Below are 23,063 nucleotides of genomic sequence, written 5' to 3'. Positions count from 1 at the left end.
TAAATTTGTATCTCCAAAATTGGGATGTCAAATTCCCATATAGAAATATTTCCTGTAGAAAACAGGCATGCTTTAGAGCCATTTTGTAATAGTTATAAACGAAATACTTTGTACACTAATTACTTATCCGTACCGATTAAACAAATGTCAAAATGATTAATTCCTGTTAAACAGAAATTTAAAAAAATATTATTTTTTTGAAATCAACGGTGGATAAAGAGTACTCAAAATTATCTTAACTATATAAATATGCACACACAAGCTATATGCAATGGTATATGCAAATTTATGATGTATACTTTTTCATTTTCTAAATTTTGATAATTAAATATTATTATTTTATTAGCTACAAGATGAATATTTCATTCAGTCCCAGACCGAGAAGTTAGTCGTGTATATTTTCAGTCCAGTAAACAAAATCGTAAAAATTCAGTACAAGTTAGATGCGAAATGAGTCCCTCCTCTTTCATGTCGGTTTAAAATTCCGTGGTTTGAAGAGTGATCTTGTTATTCACAACAACACACAACGTCGCCCCCGAGAGCCCATATGTAGCATGTGGTGTGTTCACTGTTAGCCCATTCACACACAACATGTCTGTTATGTCTGCTCTTACTTCTGTACCTCATAGTAATATCATTGTGTTATGATATAGTGCTGTATAGAGCCCATCTGTAGCATGTGGTGTGTTCACTGTTAGACCATTCACACACAACATGTCTGTTATATCTGCTCTTACTTCTGTACCTCATAGTAATATCGTTGTATAGTGCTTTACTTAAGATTTACATAATACTGTTCAATATTCAACAAACGTGACAAGATATGAATACTGATAAATAATGCCGTGAGGTATAAAAACTGTAACATATTGAAATATTTTTTAATCCATCTAAAACTAGAAAACGGTATTCTTCTACTGGATAATATTTGGTTCTACATAATACTAATTATTATAAATTTGTATTTCTTACATATTAATATGCTTTAATGAGTGGCAGTGATTTTAATGGTAACACAGACAAGCTGAAGTTAAATTAATACAAATCAAATCAAATCAAATCAATCTCTTTATTGCATTTTGACAATGGACATTGTATTGCAAAAGTCAGAAGTAAGTAAGATAAACCACAGGCTTAGACGTTTAAAACACATTCATACTTACAATTCATGCATTCACTCAAACACATTCAAACTGACTTCAGATCCAAGTTAAATTTAGATTTAGACATCCCAGCGGCTGACCATGAATTCATCGACAGAATAAAACGCTTTGGACACCAAAAGGCGTTTAAGACGAGTTTTGAATTGATGTTGATTGGCGGAAAGTTTGACACTTTCAGGGAGCTTGTTTATTAGTCTGACACCAACTTGTTGAGGGAGATGTTGTGATAATGTCAGTCTGTATTGCCGAGTTCGGAAGTTGTCCCTGCCTCTCGTCTCATAGTGGTGAACGCTACCGCCACGAACCAAATCACACTTTGATTTGCAGTACATGATCACCTCCAGAACATAAAGGCAGGGCAAAGTCAGCAATTCTAACTCCCTGAAAGATTCCCTACACGACTCTCTGTAATTTAAATTTGCAATGATTCTGATTGCCTTTTTTTGGAGCTTGAAAACTCTTTCCATTTTGTTTTTGGCACAACCTCCCCAGAGTCTCACTCCATACGTAAAGTGTGGATGAATCAGGCCGAAATATGCCATTTTCAGAACTCTGGGGGAACAGAACTTTGCCAGGTGCCGCAAGGCATATATGCCTGAGGCCACTCTAGCACATACATTGTCAACATGATCAGCCCAGGTCAGTCCTCTGTCTAGGAACATTCCCAGAAACTTTGTGGAGTTAGTTTCCTCTAAAAGCACATCATCCACAAACACGGCAGGCTGAACTTCGTGATCATTTTGTCGGAGGCTAAAACACATGACATTTGTTTTTGAATGATTTGTTTTCAGGTTCAATTCAGCAAAATACTGAATGCATGCATTCAGTTCCATGAAGGATGTGATTTCCAGGTCTTGAGTTGATTTGTTTTTGATACAGAGAGTTGTGTCGTCAGCATACTGAACCAGTTTTCCATGCTGGATCACTGAATTCAGTCTGCAGACGTAAACTAGGAACAAAAGAGGCCCAAGGATGGAGCCCTGAGGGACACCATGGGTCATTTTAATTTTGTTTGAGACGACGTTCGATACCTCAACGCACTGGTCTCGATCCTTGAGGTAAGAAGTGAGCCATAAGTGCGAGAGACCCCGAACGCCGCATTTATCCAACTGGAGCAAAAGTGTTTCATGATGCACACAGTCAAACGCTTTGGATAGGTCGAGGAATATACTGAGCACATGTTCTCGTCCTTCCAATCCATCGACAACATTGTCCAAAAGATTGTTCACCGCGTCTATTGTGGATCTGTTTTTCCTAAATCCAAATTGTTCCGGATTTAGGATATTGTTATTTTCTAGAAAGCTTGCAAGCTTTTCATAGAAAATTTTTTCAAAAATTTTGCTGAAGACTGGAAGAATTGAGATTGGAATACACAAAGCATTTACAAATACTACTTTAAAATATACAGTTACAGGTATTGATTTTGGGTACAATTAATATGTATTAAGTCGATAGTTGTAAATATCAATAATAAAGTGTTGTACAGTCAGTGATAAAAGTACAACTATATAAGTTGTTATATTTTTTTTTTAATTTTAGCTAGTAGTGTATCTGGACGTGATTAACCTTTATGGTGATATATTGATTTATGCTATTGATTAATATCTCGGCTTAATGCTAATTAATTTGGGTTTGTTTTAGGCAGGATTGTGAGCAAAATTTCGTGGTTATCATTTCTGGCAGCACCATTTTGCGACCATTGACATTGCGTTGATATAAAGGACGTGTAAAAGGCAATAGGACTATGATACCTACAAGGTAATTATTAATCCACTTAATGAGACACGTGTTTAGCTAATAATAGCAACTTTTACAATAAATGATTGTCAGCTGTGAAGGTTAAGGTCTATTTCCTGGTGTAGGCCTACATCCCGAGACATTTCATTTTTGGATGGACATCAAGTTATATTTTAAATTACCTCTACAGAGAGCTTGTGTTCTGAGAATATAGGGCTACTTAGCGCTGAACATGACGAATTCAAAATCAACTCATAAGGTCTAGCGAAGTTTGAAGATTGCCAAAAAAGTATAGCTCTATGAAGTTTTACGATACTTCTTATATAGTCATGGCGCGTCTATTTATCTACATAAATTCAACTATTTTGAAGCACCTAAAGACGTAAGTAGGAATATAACTCATCTCAACTCACTCCAACTATAAAGACCCTCATCCTCTGCAATGATATGCGTAAGAATCCGAAATTAGGGTAAACACATTAATTTAATCACATTTGTAAACCACCGTGTTGTAATTTGCGTCTCATGTGTAGACATTAGTAATTCAGTAATTGATTTATTCATTTGACTTTTGCATTCACTGTCAGAATCCAATTATTCTCCCTGATTGTCTCGGAACTCGAGAACTGGCAACCGTAGTAATTGGTTTTTGGTCACTCCAACACTATTCGTTGTTTACCTACGGGTCGGTTTCTATGTGACGGTTTGTAACAGTATTGACAGGGTATTATATTACAACAGGAAACAGTTCTTTGCAAAATAATTGGTGTCCTAATATGTGTAATAAAGAGACTTGGTCCTAATATAGGATTAACCGGGAATGCATAGTTTGTTAATGTCTTAACGTAGTGCGGACTAATTTTTAAGTTTGCTATCCATCTGTCTGTCTGTCTGTAATCACTATAGCGACCGCATATTAGTCCAATGTTCTCTAAAATTGTATAACGTTTCATGTTGAGAATCCACATCTTAAGTACATTGTTTAACCCGATTGGACCCACTGGGCTTAGCCCCTCGGTAAAACAAGTATTCAGCATTGATTTTATACCTTTGAAGGTTTGTATACCAGAAAGGTTTGTATATTGAAGTCATCTTAACCAATTAAGCATATTTTCGTCCAAAACTATGGCCCCATTTCAATCTTACCTGGGAAGGTGAAGCAGTGGATTTATGATTATAGTTAGGATGTTACTCAAACATTACATGAATATTCTATGACTTATGTGCAAATCAGGATTAGAAGGAAACATGTATGTAGACCGGGGTCAGAATCCTAAGGTAAAATGAAATCTAAAAATAAGAAAAAGTTAAGGTTATATGATAATTTTTACATTTTTTAACGTTACTTCACAAAATGGCTCTAAATTGTGATTTTTGTACTAAAGTTCAAATATCTGGGGTTTTTGTGATATTATAGACATACAGATAGTCATACAGTAAAAATTACTGTTTTTTGTATTAGACTCAGACTATTAGGGACAGTTGACATTTATGTTGAACATTTTACCTCTTAAATTATTTCCTTTTCAGTTTCTAACGCTCCTTGATACCGACGGGTTAAGAACTATAAGTAGTAAGGTGGTTGCTGTAAATGATATAATCGTCATGAAAATTAATTCACATTTACCCATATTCATTATATATATTTGGCTACAAATTTATAGTTAGTTGAAATTGTTGATGGAATTGACAAAGCGTAACGTTGTAAAACATTCAACATGACACAGATCAATTCGATGTTTATGTTTTTCTGTCTATTTGTACATATGACTGTCAGTGTGAAATTGTCTGCAAGTATTGATGCAGTATTACACTCGATATGCAGTGAAAATATCAAAATATTCCGTACCTCTGTATGTTTATTCAAACTAAATACCTTATTTCCATTCCAGTTTTCAACCAATTTTGATACTATAATTTGTTATATAAAGCAGTAGGTATGTAGGTTCATTATATAAACCAATTTAACACAAGGTAACAAAGAGTCAGAATTAAATATAGTGAAACAATTTTTACTTCACGGTTTCACTGAAAATATATGGATAAAGATTGCTAATATGTAGATTTATCGCATAATTAACACCTAAATGTATTCACACATAATTAAAAGGAATAAAATATTGATACAAAGAGTATCGATGTATAGGTATATAATTTATTCGTTGGATATTATAAATGTGAATAGATAGTTTATACTTATTGTTTACCAATGATTGATTAATTATGTTTAGAGTAGAGGCGTGCGTAGGAAATCTTATTAAAATTCTCTGGCTTTCTTTTAAAGGGATCAAAATATAATTAGATATATTCTTTTATGTGTTAAGCTCAACGTAACGGAAGTATTTCAAGAAATTATGACCAAGTATATTTAAATTCTATTAGCGATCGAAAGCAATATTATTCACAGCTACATGAAGCTGAGGAAACCCGTACTATGTTTAAACCAAGAAAGCCTTCTTACGGCTTTGGAGTAAGAAAATATGTTGGTGATTTGGGTTTACCAAAAGCCTGGATTCCATGGCACAGCCATCATAAATAGAAATAAAGGTCACACTTGTTTCCATAAACAAGTACTCGTCTTCAAGAGAACCCATCTTCGTTGAGTTCTTTCTAGTGTTTTAGGCGTCATACAATTTTAAACAGTAAGGAAACACCATCGACTTCTTTTGTCTTTCTCCGCAGAAAACTAGACTTACGAATTACATTATACCGTTAGCCTAACATGTCGTTAATTGACCAATGGCCCAATTAGGTTCTGGAGAAGATGTTAATGACAGCAATGTTTTCCGTACTGGTTTTAAGTCCTGTAGGAACTTGAATAGACGCATTAATGACATTGTCTAATTAATGTCGCAGCCCAGAGCTGATGATATTAACACACCTTGCTGCAGCACATATTGGTGAATGGATCCTGACTCGCTGATTTCAGGCTATTCTAACAAATCTTTTGTCCTTCTTTTACCCTATCACGTGATTCGCAGAGCATATACCTAGTATGTTATTCTACACAACCACGATACTACTTCGCGGTGGATACACCATTATCGTACAGTGCTTTGGCCTTGATACAGGGACATTTCTGACGTCACTAATGAAGGTGACAAATGAGTACGACGACATTGTTTGTTAACAAACAATGAAGTCTGTGGTTTGACTATCCTCCACGTATTTGTACAGTTTCTACCCTCTACATAGTAAAGTGGTGAAGGGTATTTCAATTGTGAAGTGGTTTTATGGATCACTAGAGTAATTAAAGTAGTTTTAGTTTCATTTTGGTTTTGTATTACTCAGCATGACATTTAAAGCTTTATTCTTAAAATGAAAGACGAAAAAATAGAAAACATAGTGGTGAATAACAGAGAGTATACTCATGCATATAATAATATTAATATTAACTTAATAAAGCGATATAGGGGATAACTCACAAACCCTTTAGAACGTATCGGATTTTACCTCAAAATCAATAAAACTCATACCTTTACCAAGGGAAATATATGTAACTAGCTTCAAGTATCTTGACTTGCCTATAACGAATTGTCAAAAAGATAACCAAACAGACTGGCAGATAGCCCTGTGACCTTTACATATATATATTATATATATATATATATATATATATATATATCAACTACTTTCAGTATAACCACAAAATTAATTTAACATTATATAACATATTAACTGCATAATCCATCACGTTGCTGGCTACGTCTTTAAAAATCTCTCATTTAAACAATCTAAAATAATAAAGAGAATACTGATATTCCAAATAAAAATTTAAAATGTTTTAAAATTTTATTCATATTCCTTATATAAATTGAAATTTATTGGTCTATTCAAGTATTAATTTATCATATTATACAATTTTATCTTGATGCAAACTTATTAATGGTTAACACATCCCTTGACTGTATCTTGAATGCACCGTACACTCAGACTGAAAAATAATAAATAATTATGATAAAGTGAAATATTTGTAAATTTTTTACAGGTTGTCTAAAACAGTATTATAAGATTAGCTAGGTATTTTAAGGACTACAAGTTTGACCAGCACAATATGAATATTTATTTTCTTTGGCATTAAAAAACTATATTTAATGGTGAACTGAGTTAGTCAACATTCGCATTGAATCAATTCATGACACCATAGCAAAGTCATGTGTAGAAGACTCGGTTGCTCCACTGAATCTTTTTGGGATCGTGCCAGTTAACATCGTAGTGTACTCAATTGTGCACCTGATGAGACAATGAGAATAACTCTTCACCTAGATTACACTACATTTTGTTGTTTTTGTGTATCTGTTGGCAAAACGATGCAAAAAGTTCGTTTTGACCTACTTCGTTCTTCGTCGTCAACTACTTTTGGATTTATTCAGACGAACATAACTCGCAGATATAAGGAATAAAATCTGCAAAAGCTTCAAATTTCAGGTGCTGCATGTAAGAGGAACTTGAGCTGGAGATAAACTTAAACTCGCATCTAACATTCCCATCATTACAGGGCTTCTCAACGTTTTATAATTTTTTTTATTGACGTCGACATCCCGCAATGGACATCAGCGAAACCGAACTTTTCATCTTTCATAGATAAAAAAGTCAGTAACACTACGTTTCGAGATCTGCTGTCTGAACTCTGCCTCAGGTGATAACTAACCTAATAAATAAATGCAATATAGCTTAAAATAAACAAACCATAGTACAGCGCTGTGACATGTGAAAGTCAGAAATCACAGAAATCTTTGTGATCTGCTCATATAATTATAGACTATGTTCTAGATAAGAATGGAACCACTGCTGCCATCGATACAAATGTTTGCTCCACCACAAACAGTAAGTAACGGAAGTACAAGAATGCTAATTACGCTGCACAATGAATAGGCAGCATCCTGGTGTGTGGGTGAATATGAACAGTGTACAGTAGTTGTGCTGACATTCATTGTGCTGTCTGAGGAAGTGTCTCCCAGCAGCAATGTACGGTGCAAGCAATAACTTCCGCTAACTGCTGTATTATGGTCTGACATGTCACAGTAATGTTATCAACCCATCTTATAGTAGGCTATCGTATGTTGCTACTGATAGTCAGATGACCGTACATGTCTGAGGAAGTGTCTCCCAGCAGCAATGTACGGTGCAAGCAATAACTTCCGCTAACTGCTGTATTATGGTCTGACATGTCACAGTAATGTTATCAACCCATCTTATAGTAGGCTATCGTATGTTGCTACTGATAGTCAGATGACCGTACATGTCTGAGGAAGTGTCTCCCAGCAGCAATGTACGGTGCAAGCAATAACTTCCTCTAACTGCTGTATTATGGTCTGACATGTCACGGTAATGTTATCAACCCATCTTATAGCAGGCTATCGTATGTTGCTACTGATAGTCAGATGACCGTACATGTCTGAGGAAGTGTCTCCCAGCGGCAATGTACGGTACAAGCAATAACTTCCACTAACTGCTGTATTATGGTCTGATATGTCACGGTAATGTTATCAACCCATCTTACAGCAGGCTATCGTATGTTGCTACTGATAGTCAGATGATCGTACATGTCTGAGGAAGTGTCTCCCAGCAGCAGTGTACGGTACAAGCAATAACTTCCGCTAACTGCTGTATTATGGTCTGACAGGTTACAGTAATGTTATCAATGTCATAACATTAATCTCATCTTATAGCAGGCTATCGTCTAGTCTGATGACCGTACATGTCTTCTGAAATATAGTTCTGGACTGATTTCCAGTATGATGTTAAAGAAATCAAATTGTAACTAAATAAAACAATCAAGAATTTTATATACGATGTCATTGAATTAACAATGCCCATTACCAAAAAAATTTTATAATATTAAAAATAAGAATTAATCTGCACTTTGATTATAATAGAAAACCAAATTTGGAAATAGTAACAAATATACTGTAATTAGTGATGATAATGGGAACAACCCAACATTTGTCCTAACTAGTGACGGTGCAGTGCTGTAATTGCAAATTACTTACTAGAAGTGGTAAAAAGTATTTATCTAATGACGTTGAAGTTCCTGTTTCTAGTACCAGTTTTATAAATGCTGCTGACATTTCATTTTATTTTCGCACCCGTCTTCAATGAAAGTAGAGAAAACCAGCTTAGTTATTACGAACAACTAACTGATAGGAATGTTGGTATTGAGGACAGGTGAAATTCTATTAAAAAATAATCTTTTTCTCATGAGTCCAACCCTTCATCTAGAAAACTAAAAGAAAGAAAAAGAAAAAAATACAGTGTTAAAAGCCGTTGAGCAATGGCTACTTCATTATGAAAATACTGAGGCAATTTTTGTACTAGCAAATGAGGTTAGATGTGTGGTGTGTTGTCATGTTGTAAATGGTGTGTAGTAATACTTAGTAATAAGGCACAGTTATCCATCATTTTCAGTCGAATTTTTGTGGGAAAGTTGGACGTTTCTTTTAGCTTAGCACCGATAAGGATTTTCTGTAATATATTTTGGCAGATGTATTTTTTACATTAACCTAAGTTGCAAACTCTAGCCATCTTTGAACGGCTGTCATTTTTTACTCGATTATCCGTTTGAGGTCGGATTTGCGCCTCTGTACTCTAATAATAAAGACCTTTTATTTGATATGCATATCAACCTATGCTTACGTTTAAGATTTTCTTCTGACTCCTAGCGGGCCGCCTCCCTGAGGAAGTAGCGGATCACAGAATATGTGATAAAATAGATCTATATGTCCAGTAACTTTGTGTAAGGTTTTTTAGCTCTATTTTAAATATTTTGAAAAATATTTAACCGACCCGAGACTTTTTGGACACCCTGTATATAATTTTTTCAATCGAAATATTAAAGGAATATCAGACATAATACAATAGCATTTGTATGTTCTCGGAAAATCAGTGACCCCTATACTTCTCATAGTACAGTTAATAGTTTACTTTTATATAAATACATCTTTGATCAAACGAGTTTTTAATTCTTTGTTATTTTATTTTAGTTAAAAACATGATTTTCTTGAGGTATGAGCCTTCAACACTAGCACGTAATTTCACGTATAAAAACGAACAAAAGCCCATAGTTTCGGAGTAAAAAAGAAGTCCCCGGTAAGCAAAATGTTTTAAAAATTACAACAGATATAATTTAAATTTATATTACTTAGTTTGTAATGTATACATTAATCAATTAACAATATTGCATTTGTTTTCGTTTAATATTTTTATTATCAATTTCGGCCAATAAATATTTAGCTATTAGCTTATTAAAATCATCTAGCCGCTGACTTATTGAATTCCCTTTCCTAAAACAAGTTGAATTAAATTTGCTTTTGGATTAAGTTTAACTTACTTTATTACGAATATTTTCAAAAGAATGTAATACACCGACATGTCATGTTTTCCCTCGGGCTGTTCCATTTAGTCGCTAACAACCAATATGTATTTCTTATTCATGTAATATTTAGTCCGGGCTTTATCATACTTTAATAAATAGAACAATGAATGCTAATAAATTGAAGTAATAGTTAAAAAAAAAACTTAGCAGGTTCATTTTCTGAAACTTGTATATGTTTAATATAAATGGGTACAAATTTTGCTACTTTATTTATGAGTAATATTTTCTCTCTATTATATACTATACAATCTTTAAATACAAAAGTGCAATAACACAATAACATCGTAACTTGTTATAGCTACGGTAGAGTTTTTATAGTCTTTTTTTACAACACGACCTTTACGGAAATATTGTTTTGCACAGGATTGATTACCTGAACCCGAACAAAGAAACCTATCAATTCGCCCTTATTGTTCCAGGTTTGACACCGAAGGGCGTGAAATTTTCCATTTAAATGCATCAATTCTGTACAGGTTCGTTTTAGGATCACTTCTAATAACACTAGTTTATTTAAAGCAAAATATTTCCCTATGTTATTAAGAGATAGGGCTTAGAGCTATCTCTTGTGAAACACATGTGATGTTTCAATATCTTATTTTCCATTTGTGCCTGTGTTTGTTCCTGTGAATTTAATTATTATTCAAATTGATATACTTCAACACTTAAAACTTTACGTATTTGAAAGTTTTCCTCCTTATATCCAAGTAATGTATAAACTCATCATTATACATTGATAAACTTTAAACCAAAGTTTAATGTTTTGAATAAAATTTCTTTGTTCATATCATTAGTCTACATGTGTTGTTAGGTCACAAAATAAAATGTCATTTTAATGTACAAATTTCTTTATCCAGCGATTTTCTCGTTGCCATCCTGGTTAATAATAAGACCAATGTAAAATTTTTCGTTTACGCTAAGCCACATCTTATTTCGTTACATGCACCTTTATCGTACTTGATACTACTTTAATAAAAATTAGGCTTCAGGCACAATTTCAAGTTATAGATCTGATCGTTCTCAAGATTTCGCGCTAACAAACAGACCAACATAAATGAAATCTATTCCGTAACTTTCCGTTGTTTTATCCCGACGGTTAAATATCTTTTTGCTTATTTATTTCATATTATAACTATATTTTATAATATAAACTCAATTTTTCATCCTTTGTACTATTATTGTTGGATTGTTTTTACGGGACTTTGTCTAAAAATGATGTATGTTTTAAACCCGTTCCTAATATATTTCCTATTTACTCTTCTAATTTTCTCCGACATTCCAGGCCTATAAGAGATTGACATAAACGACAATTCCTGATTTACTGAATCAGGAATAATTCTTCTATTTTTTATGCACTTGCTTATTACGGAATGATAAATTTATTGCGTTTGACACTCGATTCAATTTTCAAAATTCAACCTATAATCCATCTTTATCTCACCTTAATCATTTGGCTTTACGAGTAAGGCCAATCCTTCTTACAGATTGATGGTCTGATTGATAGTTTAAATATTATCTTGTTTATATTTTCTCTAAAAATTCATAGTATAAAATTGCCTTTATTAGTGCCCTTTAGTTTGGAAAATATATTATTAATACATATAACACTATTTCATAGGTGTGTTGTAACGTTTTAATAAAAGTAGACAAAATATTTGTAATAATTACTAATAATCTTAATTAAACGTGTGATTTAATCGGATCTGAACAAATACATTTGTGGTTACCTTTTTATTTTGGAATTGACTTTAAACGTTTGTACCCAATTAATGCTATTTGCTTCTAAAGGTTAAATTTAGTCTCCAAGTCTCATTGATCGACTTTTAAGGACGGAGCACTCTTTATGGGCATTAATATACAGTAATTTGCATTTTGAATACAAACTCGGGAAATCTGTCCTGTTATATTCCTATTCAGAAATGCTATAAAAAAATATAAAAAATGATCGATTGGGTTATCATTAAATTGAACTAAAATGTAAAAAATTTCATATTTCAAGCATTACGTTGCTGCTGAACCAAAAAGTTTCTGTTTGAATTTCATTTCATTAAACTGACATAAGTTACACCAAATTGCTGGATTGTCCATTACCAAAAGATTTGCAATGGCCCAGAAGTACCAATGATTTTATCATTCAGGGTATAACTGCATGGTTGGTCAAATATGTAACTTTTTATCTCTAACGGCTAAGTATACGCAATGGCTTAGTTAACTTCACTGAAACAACCTACACTATTGTGCAGGGATACAAGTGCGCATGTGTAAACTAAGAGGCTAACAGCTGTCAAAATGCATGAATTGTTTACTGTCTGTTGATTTCCCAAAGGAAAGACTCAGTTCCACAACTCTTTTGTCTGCCAGTAGATGTGTGAACATGCAACATGGCAAACGTTGCTCACATTAGTGGTCTGAAAAATCATCACAAGTAAGTTGAAGCGAATATAATACATCGCGAGGAGGATAATTAAAAGTACATTCGTTGAGGCCTAACCTTATTATTTATTATCAATCAAATCGTCAGACCGACTCCATTTCAACATTTCGTTAAATTTAGGCCACATTTGTTTCGAAGTTTAAAAGGAAATAGCTAACTAGGAAAGCTACACAAATCTTATAAATAAAAAAAAAAAACATCATCCAAAAACATTTGAGCACGCATCATGATTATGAGATTCAAAATAAAAAAGGAAGGAAAAGGCGTTTTTACCGCTCTCCATCCGAACCGTTGCGTTTATGTACTCTTTAATTTACAGTATGTGTCGTAATATCACAAGTGACAAAATTGATTTACGTCCGTCTCTCGTCTTCCCTGGTGCGTTAGACATGTGATGTGCAGTGCGCCTGTTTCGCTTCAGTGAGTTTGTTGCGCTTATTCTCCTCAGTCCGGGCCTAAAGTGTATGCTTGAGATTTTATTACAACTCGTTCCAATGTCAAGATACCTTCTGCGAAATTCATTGTTAGAAATCGATTAGTTTGTGTAAAGTAATAAGTTTCCTAGTTTTAAGATTATTGGTTATCTGGAGCAGAAGATACTCTAATCCTCGAAACGCTGTGTTCAATTTTGGAACATATTATAACCATAGCAAATATCAGAAATCCTGTTATCCTTTCAAATCATTCAACGCCATTAACAAACATAATACAAAGAAATGGCAAATGTTTATTATAGTTTTAGTTAATTGCTGTCAAGAAGTGATGTAGCTTGTGATTGTGTTTTCAAAGGCAAATTTCTCAGTGAAATGTTTAATAGCGACTATGTTACTACGAACTAACCAAATAAACCTCGACAGATAACTAAAAGAGCAGCAGGTCTGTACGGCCATATCCGCCTAGTCTATGTATCGTATGGTTCGAATGGAGTGAATAATTGAGAGGAGGAAAATTGAAAGGTTCCAGATCAGTTGAAGGTCATCTAAGAAAGAAAGAAAGCGACGGAAGGATCCTGATAGTCAATTTTCATCTAGCCCCTTGCTGAAACAAGTGAAGTCATTACTTACCCTGTCATTTTGTACTGCCTTGTGAAAACTTAAGACATTTTCACAATCGAATATTCTTGTTTGTTGCTTAGGTAACTGTAAAAACAGCTTTTTTATTTAAAAATATGTTACGCTTAAACCTAGATAGGATTGTATAATCAAGTTTTTTTATTTTTGACTTATTTGACAGTATCATCTTTATATTTAACAGAATAAAGATATTTACATTATACACCTTATACCATATAATATTTATTTTTATTGTTTTATATTACTTCTATTAGTATGAAATCTATGCAATAGTTCTTGTGTTTAGAACAAGTGATTGAATTTATTACTTGTAGTATTCCAATTGTACATATATCTCACAATATCCCATTTGTTACTCTGGCTGGTGCCAAAGAGAAGTTATTGTATTGTCAAGCAGCTGCAAACACTACGTTTAAAAATACAATAGATTGAAAAACTATGTAGATCCGCAGGGAAATCAAATCCCCTGCAACAACTTGAATACATTCTGAAGGTACCGTTGTGGGAAAAGTTGAATGGAGACCTCAGATTTATTCTGCTATTTTCGCGTCCATACAGACTTCGGAACAAAGCTAATTCTACCCAACTGAATAGTTTATTGTTACAGAATCTCTGTGAAATTGTATTGAACAAAAAGTCAATGTTTTGAAACTCAATAAATAATAACACACAATAGTTAGAAATGTTTTAACAAATTTGCGTTAGAATCTGGTTATTTACCTTTTTTATACCACAGCGTTTTTAGCAGAGCATATATAAAATCATTTGTTCAACAAAATTTTTTAAATCCATATAATATATTATTGTTTGTACTTTATTACTTGATTAGTAACGAAAGTCAGGGATACATACGTATCTGTACAGAAATATAATTCTGTTTATTTATGCATAGTTTTGAATGAATAACCTCCACTTCTCCATGAAATTAGAATAAGTGCAACTGCAAAATCAAGTAAAAGCCATCGCGCTTTCCAAAACTAAACTGAACCGTTTCCAGATTTACAGTTCTTTAATATTATCTGGAAGGCAATTCCAAGCTTTACTTGTGGTATAAATTAAGGTTTCAATAAATATTGCTGTTCTGTAACATGGAATCCACATTATAGACGATCCAGTGCGGGCATTTTTGCAGTTCCATTGGTAAAAATAAATTTGAAATAGTTGACAAAATATTTTGGTAACCGACTTTTGAGGATGAAATATAAAATATTTAAGATTACAATCCTTGTTATATTGACATTTATATTGAATATAGTATGAGGTGATATGATCATGTTTTCGTAAATCAAACAAAAATATAATGCAACAACTTTAGGTTCTTTGGCGTTTGTTGCTTAATACCATAGTTATGTCATTAACTACGGAATTACAGTAGTGAAACATGCTCAAACCAGTCCATCGTAGAATTAATAGTAAGTCCAAAACTCCCAAACTACTGAAGTACAGTATCGATATTCTCTTTACAGTAATTTTCTGTACATTGTAGAATGTATTCTGTACATATGTACTGTATCTGCGTGACACACTAGTCATACTTTTTTCAGTAAGGCATCGTTTTCAGTTCTGAGAGGGAGGTTTTTAACGATGGAATAGTTGTAAAATTAACAGTTTTTTATATTTGCTATTGTTCAATTATTTTGAGCTACACTGAATGTATTTAAGTTAAATTGTGCGAAAACTTTCAGTTCTGTTTAAAATACGACGGTAACTCACAAATGTTTGACTACATTAAGGCAAGAAAATGTAAAATTATCTTATACCTTAATGTAAAGCTGTATACATCGAGACAATAGAATGATGTCATTTCAGAGCAATTAAAATTGTCGTCTACGGCAATGCAGAGAGCTGGTGATTGCAATCTTCCACTCAATTACCCCTACATACTTTTATTACTACCACATAAATATTAGTAAATTAAGTTTAAGTTTACATATAAAAGGCAGGACTTTACAACTATTCCCTGGTACAAAGGAAAATATTGACCAGGACTTGCATAAACAAGAGCCCTGCTTTTCACTATGTTCCTAAACAAATCATACATGAAATAAATGTACACTCCCTTAGAAGTTACATAATCTTTATCACATAAATTTTGGTGTAGCTGACCTGAGATATTGTCAAAAGAGCCACCCACCCACATCATAATTATAATAATGATTCTCCGTTTACTCTCCGAGATTACTTCCCAGAAATGGTCAGTTAATAACCGGTAGCGAAAGGTAACAAATAGAGAATTGAGGACACATTTATTTATTTCCAACGGCAGCAGCCAATTTACAAAGACAAGCATAGATGGTAGAATACAGCGGGGGAAAAAAATCTATATTAAATCATTAAATGAATAATAGCTATTTGCTCTTCTATACAAGGTATGCACTTTAAATTTGTAATGTTACTTCGCCTTTACGTAGACAACAATGAGTTCGATGATTGTGCATATCCACCCATAAGAGCATTGAACTCTACAACTCAGTATTGTTTCAGGCAGTATATTTTACATTCTGCCTAACTGAAGTATGTAAATTTCCTTTTCTGCTTGATAGTCCATAATCTCGGTAATTAAATGAGCTATAGACTTTGCATTTTGAAATTTTAAATGCAACTTCGGCGAAAGCTCTTAGGCGTGGTGTGGCGCAAACTGCCTTGTAACGATATAATAAGGAAAACGAGGTTTAAGATGGACAACTTGTAACACATTTTTTTGACATCGGAACTTTAAAATAATTATAAAAGCTTGGTACAGGTCTCCCAGCCACACAGTAAACAACTGTGTATCACAGTTCCTAGACAACAAATGCTCTACACTAATAATCAATTCTACGTGTGCAATAATGCACATTCATAATTACAATATTATCAGAATGGTTGGTTTCCTCAGATTGAGAATAATACTATATGAGCAGTTGAGCCTGGATGTTCATTGTCTGTACGTGTGACTAAGATGGAATTTTTCGCTTCTCTAAAGACCATTGGGACATATCCCTCAGGGATTTTCGAAATAATATTAGACCTATATTCATCCAAACAGGTGTATGTATGTCCATGTAAAATTTCAGTATAACCGATTGAATAGTTTACGCGTGAAAACAGAACAAACAAACAAAGACAATTTGGTATATATAATGTTATTTTTTAGGATACGTTGTATAATTAGGATACACGTACATAATAATAATAATAATAATAATAATAGTGTCTGGGTGTTTGTTGTTCTCGAATTGATAACAAACTGATAAGAGCAGTTGGATCTGGACATACAGTGTCTGTACGTGTTTGTTCGTGTACAGGCGTTGTTAGTGACAGTATTAATATCACGTTTATTGATATGGTAAACAAATATGACAGTAGAGCTATGAGTACGTATTGCCTAATTTGATATATTAATCATTGCAGTATTGTATAACGATTTTTATTAGTTTGACATCGATTATAAAATACTTGTATTAAAACATTTAAAATCGCTAAATGTATTTTAAATTGAGTGAAACAGTTAATGCTCTACAAATACAAATGTTAACGAAATATTTCAATATGTAATTCAAACAGTTTATGAGTAACCAAAAAATACTGAATAGCAGAAAAGTTACAGAACAATCTGCAGTTGTATCCAGAACGCAACAGAGTAGTCGTATAAGTTATTACTTCTCTTTATGCAATTTTTAATACAATTACAAGTTTGAGTTTAGGCGTTTATGTTGACGCTGTTTTCATCAGGCGGAGTTTATTTTATTCTACGCAGTATTTATAAGTTTTGATTTTAACTTTTTACGACCCAGCCGCAAAAGTCCCATAAATCTCGAGTAAATTCAGGCCAAAGGAATCACTAAAGTTCCGTGTGCGGTTGCCAAGACACTCTATACGTTGTGCGAGACGAAGCAATTTGGTATTGCGATGGGATATCCCTATATTTTGCATTTGGACAGTGGTAAAACAACGTTTTTGAGATAGAAACATCACAAATTGAACGTATTATTTAAATTTGTTTAAGTATAAATCTCTGACAAACCCATTGATATCTTTGATATATTTGGTTAGGATACGTTGTATAAATATAATACATAACATGTTTATGACATCTTACCTTACAGTCACAAACTCATGGCGGATGTCCACTTTAGTTTGCAGAAAACCGGGAATTTGTAGATTTACAGGTTTTTAAATATGTAAATTTTGAACGCTCTAGTCTGTAATCGTACACCAAATTTGGAGCAATCCAACCTTTAAAGCCCCGATTTATAGTAACTAGAGTTTACTACAGTCAACCAGCTAGAATTCCACCTAGAACCTAGAAGACCAAGGCCTAAAATTTCTGATGCTTCCATCAAAACATAATGAAGCTTCACTTAATGCTACTTGTAAAGCTACTTTTAATGTTTGTTCTATGTAAATTCCAGCTTTTAGAGCCATGGGTGCTCTTAAAAACTGCTAGTTATGATAATATGCGACTTCAAGGAGCTCAAGAAATAGGATACCTTCCATTTTAAGGAATTTTATAGTTCCTAAACACATTTGGGTGCTCTCGAAAGTGTTAACCGAGAGCTTCACAAACGTCTAAGAACTTCAACCTTCTAGGAGGGTTCGGTGTTCTCAGCATGTAGGAGGTTTTGAAGCACTCGATTTTGCAATCTTCCAACATCAGTTAGCTCCTGTACTCTTAGATTTCCAGAGTTAAAGACGTAACGACATGTTTTATCTATTGGAACATTCGACCTCTGAGTATCCTAAGACTCCGGATACCTTATGTCCTCTGGAAGCATGCGTGCGGCTTCTTGAAATGCACATATCCCTTGGAAATACATTTTTATCGGGTTTCATGAAATTGACAATTTTAAGGCCTCTGGAAGCTGGAATGACAGAATTCCTGTCCTTCAGAGATTTTTGTTTTTGGAAGCCTACCTAGTTTGGAAAATTCTTGTAGAATCATAAAGCTTTCGGCTTATTGAATAAATGAATAAATAATTTATTTCCTATACTCCTACAAAACTGAATTAATTTAACTATGAGAGGAAACATACACTGACCTCTTTTACAAGTAGTGAGGTCAGCGAGAAAAAAAAATAAATAAAAATCTAAAATATATACAACAATTAATATCCTACTTACAGGTTTAAAACAAAATAAATTTCTGTGTCTAGCTTCTTAAAACATATCTAAAAATATGAGCTTCTGCAGCATCCACCATCATTCAATTATTATATTATACTAATAGTTAATTATTTACACTAATTTTACTTATTATCTTGTTAAAATTTATTAAATTATACAGTTATCAACATTTAGAGATATAGCCACTTAATTCTGGTTTTCTAAAAAGCCAATTTTTTACTTGTGCACAGAATGCCTGAAAGTTTTCTATCTGCTTAATGTGCAAAGTCAACTGATTAAATATTTTTGGACCAGCGTAGGAAAAAGATTGTCTGAATTGTGATTTATTGACTTTTGGTAACCTAAACAGTTTAAGATTTATATTTCTGGTAGAATAAATTAAACTGTTACCTCTATTACCACTTCTCAAGTAAAACTCCCTCAAAACTTTAAAAACATAAAGATGTTGTATTGGCAAAATTTTTAGTTGCGAATAAAGAGGAAAAGAACTTATTGCAACCTTACTTCTAGCTTCTGGAAATTCCCGGATTTTAGAAGGCTATTAATCGTTATTTCGTTTAGAAAGATGAATATTTATTCCACAGAAGCTGTCCTCGTAACGGTACTATACCTCGAATACTGTATCCAAAACACTCACCAGATATTGAAAATGTCAGTCTAATTACCATTTAGTCTTAGGGATACTAGAACAGAAATTTCTGTTCCCCCTTAGAAACCTTATTTTTCGCAGATATGTTTCCTTTATTTTCTTCCAATATCTTGAAAACTTTGTAGTGAACCAAAAAGTGTTTACCATTTTCTTAATCTGCACGTAAAAAAATAAATACATAGGTTTGAGAGCTTAAATTATCATAGAAGGCGAATAATAAAAACCAATTATTTAAACAAATACAATACAATCTATTAATGTATAAGACACAGTATTTTTAGTTTCGTAATTAAATAAATATTTTAAAACACTACTCTTAAAGAATTATCAATTTTATGTCTTTATTTATAAATAAAATACTGTACATTATTTTACCATTAGCCCGCCAACAAACTAGAAAAAAATAAAACATATAAACTCCAATAATCGTAATATTGTTTCTTGAAAATTCCAAACTTTATTGTTGTATTATACTCATATTATCCAATATTTAGATGATTATTTCAACATAGAAACATCAAATATCCAATACCGAATTGTAATGAAATATTTGATAGTTTAATGAATACTTGAAATTATTATGAAAGTCAAAAGTATAATTCTTTGAACCAAAATTTTGTTCACGCAATAGAATTGTGTACCACCTGGGGCAGGCTTTCCAACTATGATATGATACAATTCGCTAATACAATTAATCATACATTTGCACGTGTTGCTGTGCATTTCAACTAGCAGCAAGTCAGTAACAGTTTCGTGAGACCAATGAAGAGGCAAATGAGATTATCATCGTCAACCCCAACCAGTACATAAGGTGATTTCTACAAGAAGAAAGAAGAGTACTTCCTTCTGCGTGATCTATTTAGAAAATATAAAGTTCATTCTTAACAGTGAAATGATTTTGGTAATATCATTACTTCTATAAAAACATTAAAAGTGTAAGTCAAGACATAGTAATACAGTATTTCTTCTTCAATCCAAAAAATTACAGAAAAATCCAATACTTATAATCAAATTCATGCGTCTTTCTCTCAAAGACTATCCTTCTATGATGAGAGGGAACTATGAACTGGACTAGAATCACTATCCCCTGATCTATTTAATGCAAAATGTAGTTATAGTTATAAAGCTTGTCGACAAATTTAAAGTTTTTTACTTTGTAAGAAGTTTTATATAACTGTTCAACTTACTGGTTTGCAATAATAACGAAATGTTTTTAATAGCACTCAATAGTATATAAATTCTTCTCGTACTGGTTAAAACTGTTTAATCGTACTGCTTAATGCTCCTCAAAGTAGACTGGGAGTCTCATCTAATACTTTCTATAAATGAGAGTAGTCTACAATCTACTATTAGTAAAGCAACAGAACTGGTAAGTGAAAAAAGCTACAAGTTACAGACAATTTAACAACTTTGTAAACAAGAAAGTAATTACTTAGAATCAGTAATAAACATTGAATCGATTTTAGATTCAGATACGCTTCAATTCGGAAACTTTAAATTGAAGTATTGATTTTAAGAAAATAAACAACTTAGGCTGATTGGTTCGTATCAATTTATCTTTCTACAAAGGCCATTAACTTTTCATTCCAACTTGTACATGAAAGTTATATGTGACAAGTAACAACATTCTCGGAAAGTGAATTCAATTACTCCGTAGTGTAATTGTTATAATGTAAGATATTATTACTGTATGAAGGTTAACATGTTTAATTTGTAACAAAAAGTTATCGTATCATTGTTTTAAATTTTCTAAATTAAAATATTATACGATACTTTTATATTTATTATTAGAGATGATAAATTTTTATCAGCAATGAAAGGAAATATTATTGTAATGTATCTCAATTTATATATTAAAACTTAACACGTAGGAATGAAAACTATTAGAAATTTCTAGAAATGTAACTAAACAGTGAGATGAAATAGGTTACATTATGTTAATGTTAAATCAACCGTTACTATTACAATTAAACATTTTTATAAGTACACATGTTATGATTGACAGTTATCTACTCGTGGAGATATATAAATGATCTATTACAGTTTTGAAAATAACAACGATTACTGATTTCAATACCAAACGTCAATGACGGTAAGAGTACGGTACAACACCTTACTTTAGAGATGTCCTGTGAATATAAAGACAGAAAATCACACAGAAAATAAATAAAAGAAGATTGTACTTCCGGCATAGAAACAATAAATTATACCGATTGATAGGCTTCAATAATGATGAGCATAATTCCATGGTTCAACATCCACATTCATAGAAGTCATATTCTTTATTAAGTTTGGTTTAACAGTATTAAAATAAGGAAATTCTACCCACCAAGTGACTGTTTTGATATGATGAATGTTTTGGGGAACACATGTTAATGTGTCATATGTTACAATCTCATATGGTTTTACTCAGTATGTAAAAAATGAAGTCTTTTGATATATTCTTGTTTCTATCATTTTTAACCATAAAAAAATTAAAGATTTTAGCTAACGCTCAGCAAAATCTTTTTAATGAAATGCACTATCATCTAACCATTATCTAGTTTAGTAGTTGTTTATACACAGTAGATTTTCATAGGGAAATTTTCTACAGACGGATAGTTTTCTAAATAATATGTTACCGATTCGTTTCAGTGGCTTGTTAAAACCGTTGGCTGTACATTTCCTGGAAGAGAAACTACTATTAATCTTGTCTTTCACCTCCATATCAGCATTTATTTTGGAATTTAACGTCAAGTTTAAAGATGTTCTCAGAATCATATCCTAGATTACGGGCAGCATTATTTTCATTTCCTGACCAAGCATAATGCCGTCCTTAAGTCATCTTTCTGCAGGACAATCAGCCTTAGAAGACTGTGGAACCTATTTAATCCCATCCGGGTTTTATTAATACTGCAGCTATTTAAAAGAAAATCACTGCCACGTCTAAAGCAAAATTCCCTTGGTTTCAAGTGATTTTTCAAAATAGTTTCCACACTTTTCTATTACATTTGATTCAGTACTTTTACAAATACCATACTTAAAATAAGTTCCACTACTAAAAAGAAAAGTAAACCTTTAATTCTTTATCTTGTAAAAAGGGACTAGGGTTAGCTCCAAAACACTCTAAAAGGTTTTGGTGCATTTTAGCTTAATATATTGAAAACTTTACATACTATTAAAATATTCATGAAATTATAAGGTTTTGCTCCTGGCATTAACCTAACATCATGCGGATCTAATTTTCTCTTTAGTTTTTTGTAGCTTTTACATTTTAAGTTGTATGCAATTAATTAAGAATTAAACATGACGGGCTATGATTTTTTACACTTCATGACCTATGGTTTGTTGTTAGTGGTTAGGTGATAGAGAGAATAGTTTAAAAAATACAAACATTGGCTTTAAAACATTTTTCTCTCGTGTTTGTATATTTTGTTTTGCACGTTAAATACAAACTTACACTCACACATTTTGAACCAAAGCAAATTTCTAAATAAACTGAAAGTAAACCTCTGGAGAAATCAAGAGTTCTGGCAGCTACTTGATTTGC

This window comes from Homalodisca vitripennis, chromosome 1 (assembly GCF_021130785.1).
Source record: "Homalodisca vitripennis isolate AUS2020 chromosome 1, UT_GWSS_2.1, whole genome shotgun sequence".
Taxonomy (NCBI): Eukaryota; Metazoa; Arthropoda; class Insecta; order Hemiptera; family Cicadellidae; genus Homalodisca; species Homalodisca vitripennis.
This window is presented reverse-complemented; position numbering follows the sequence as displayed.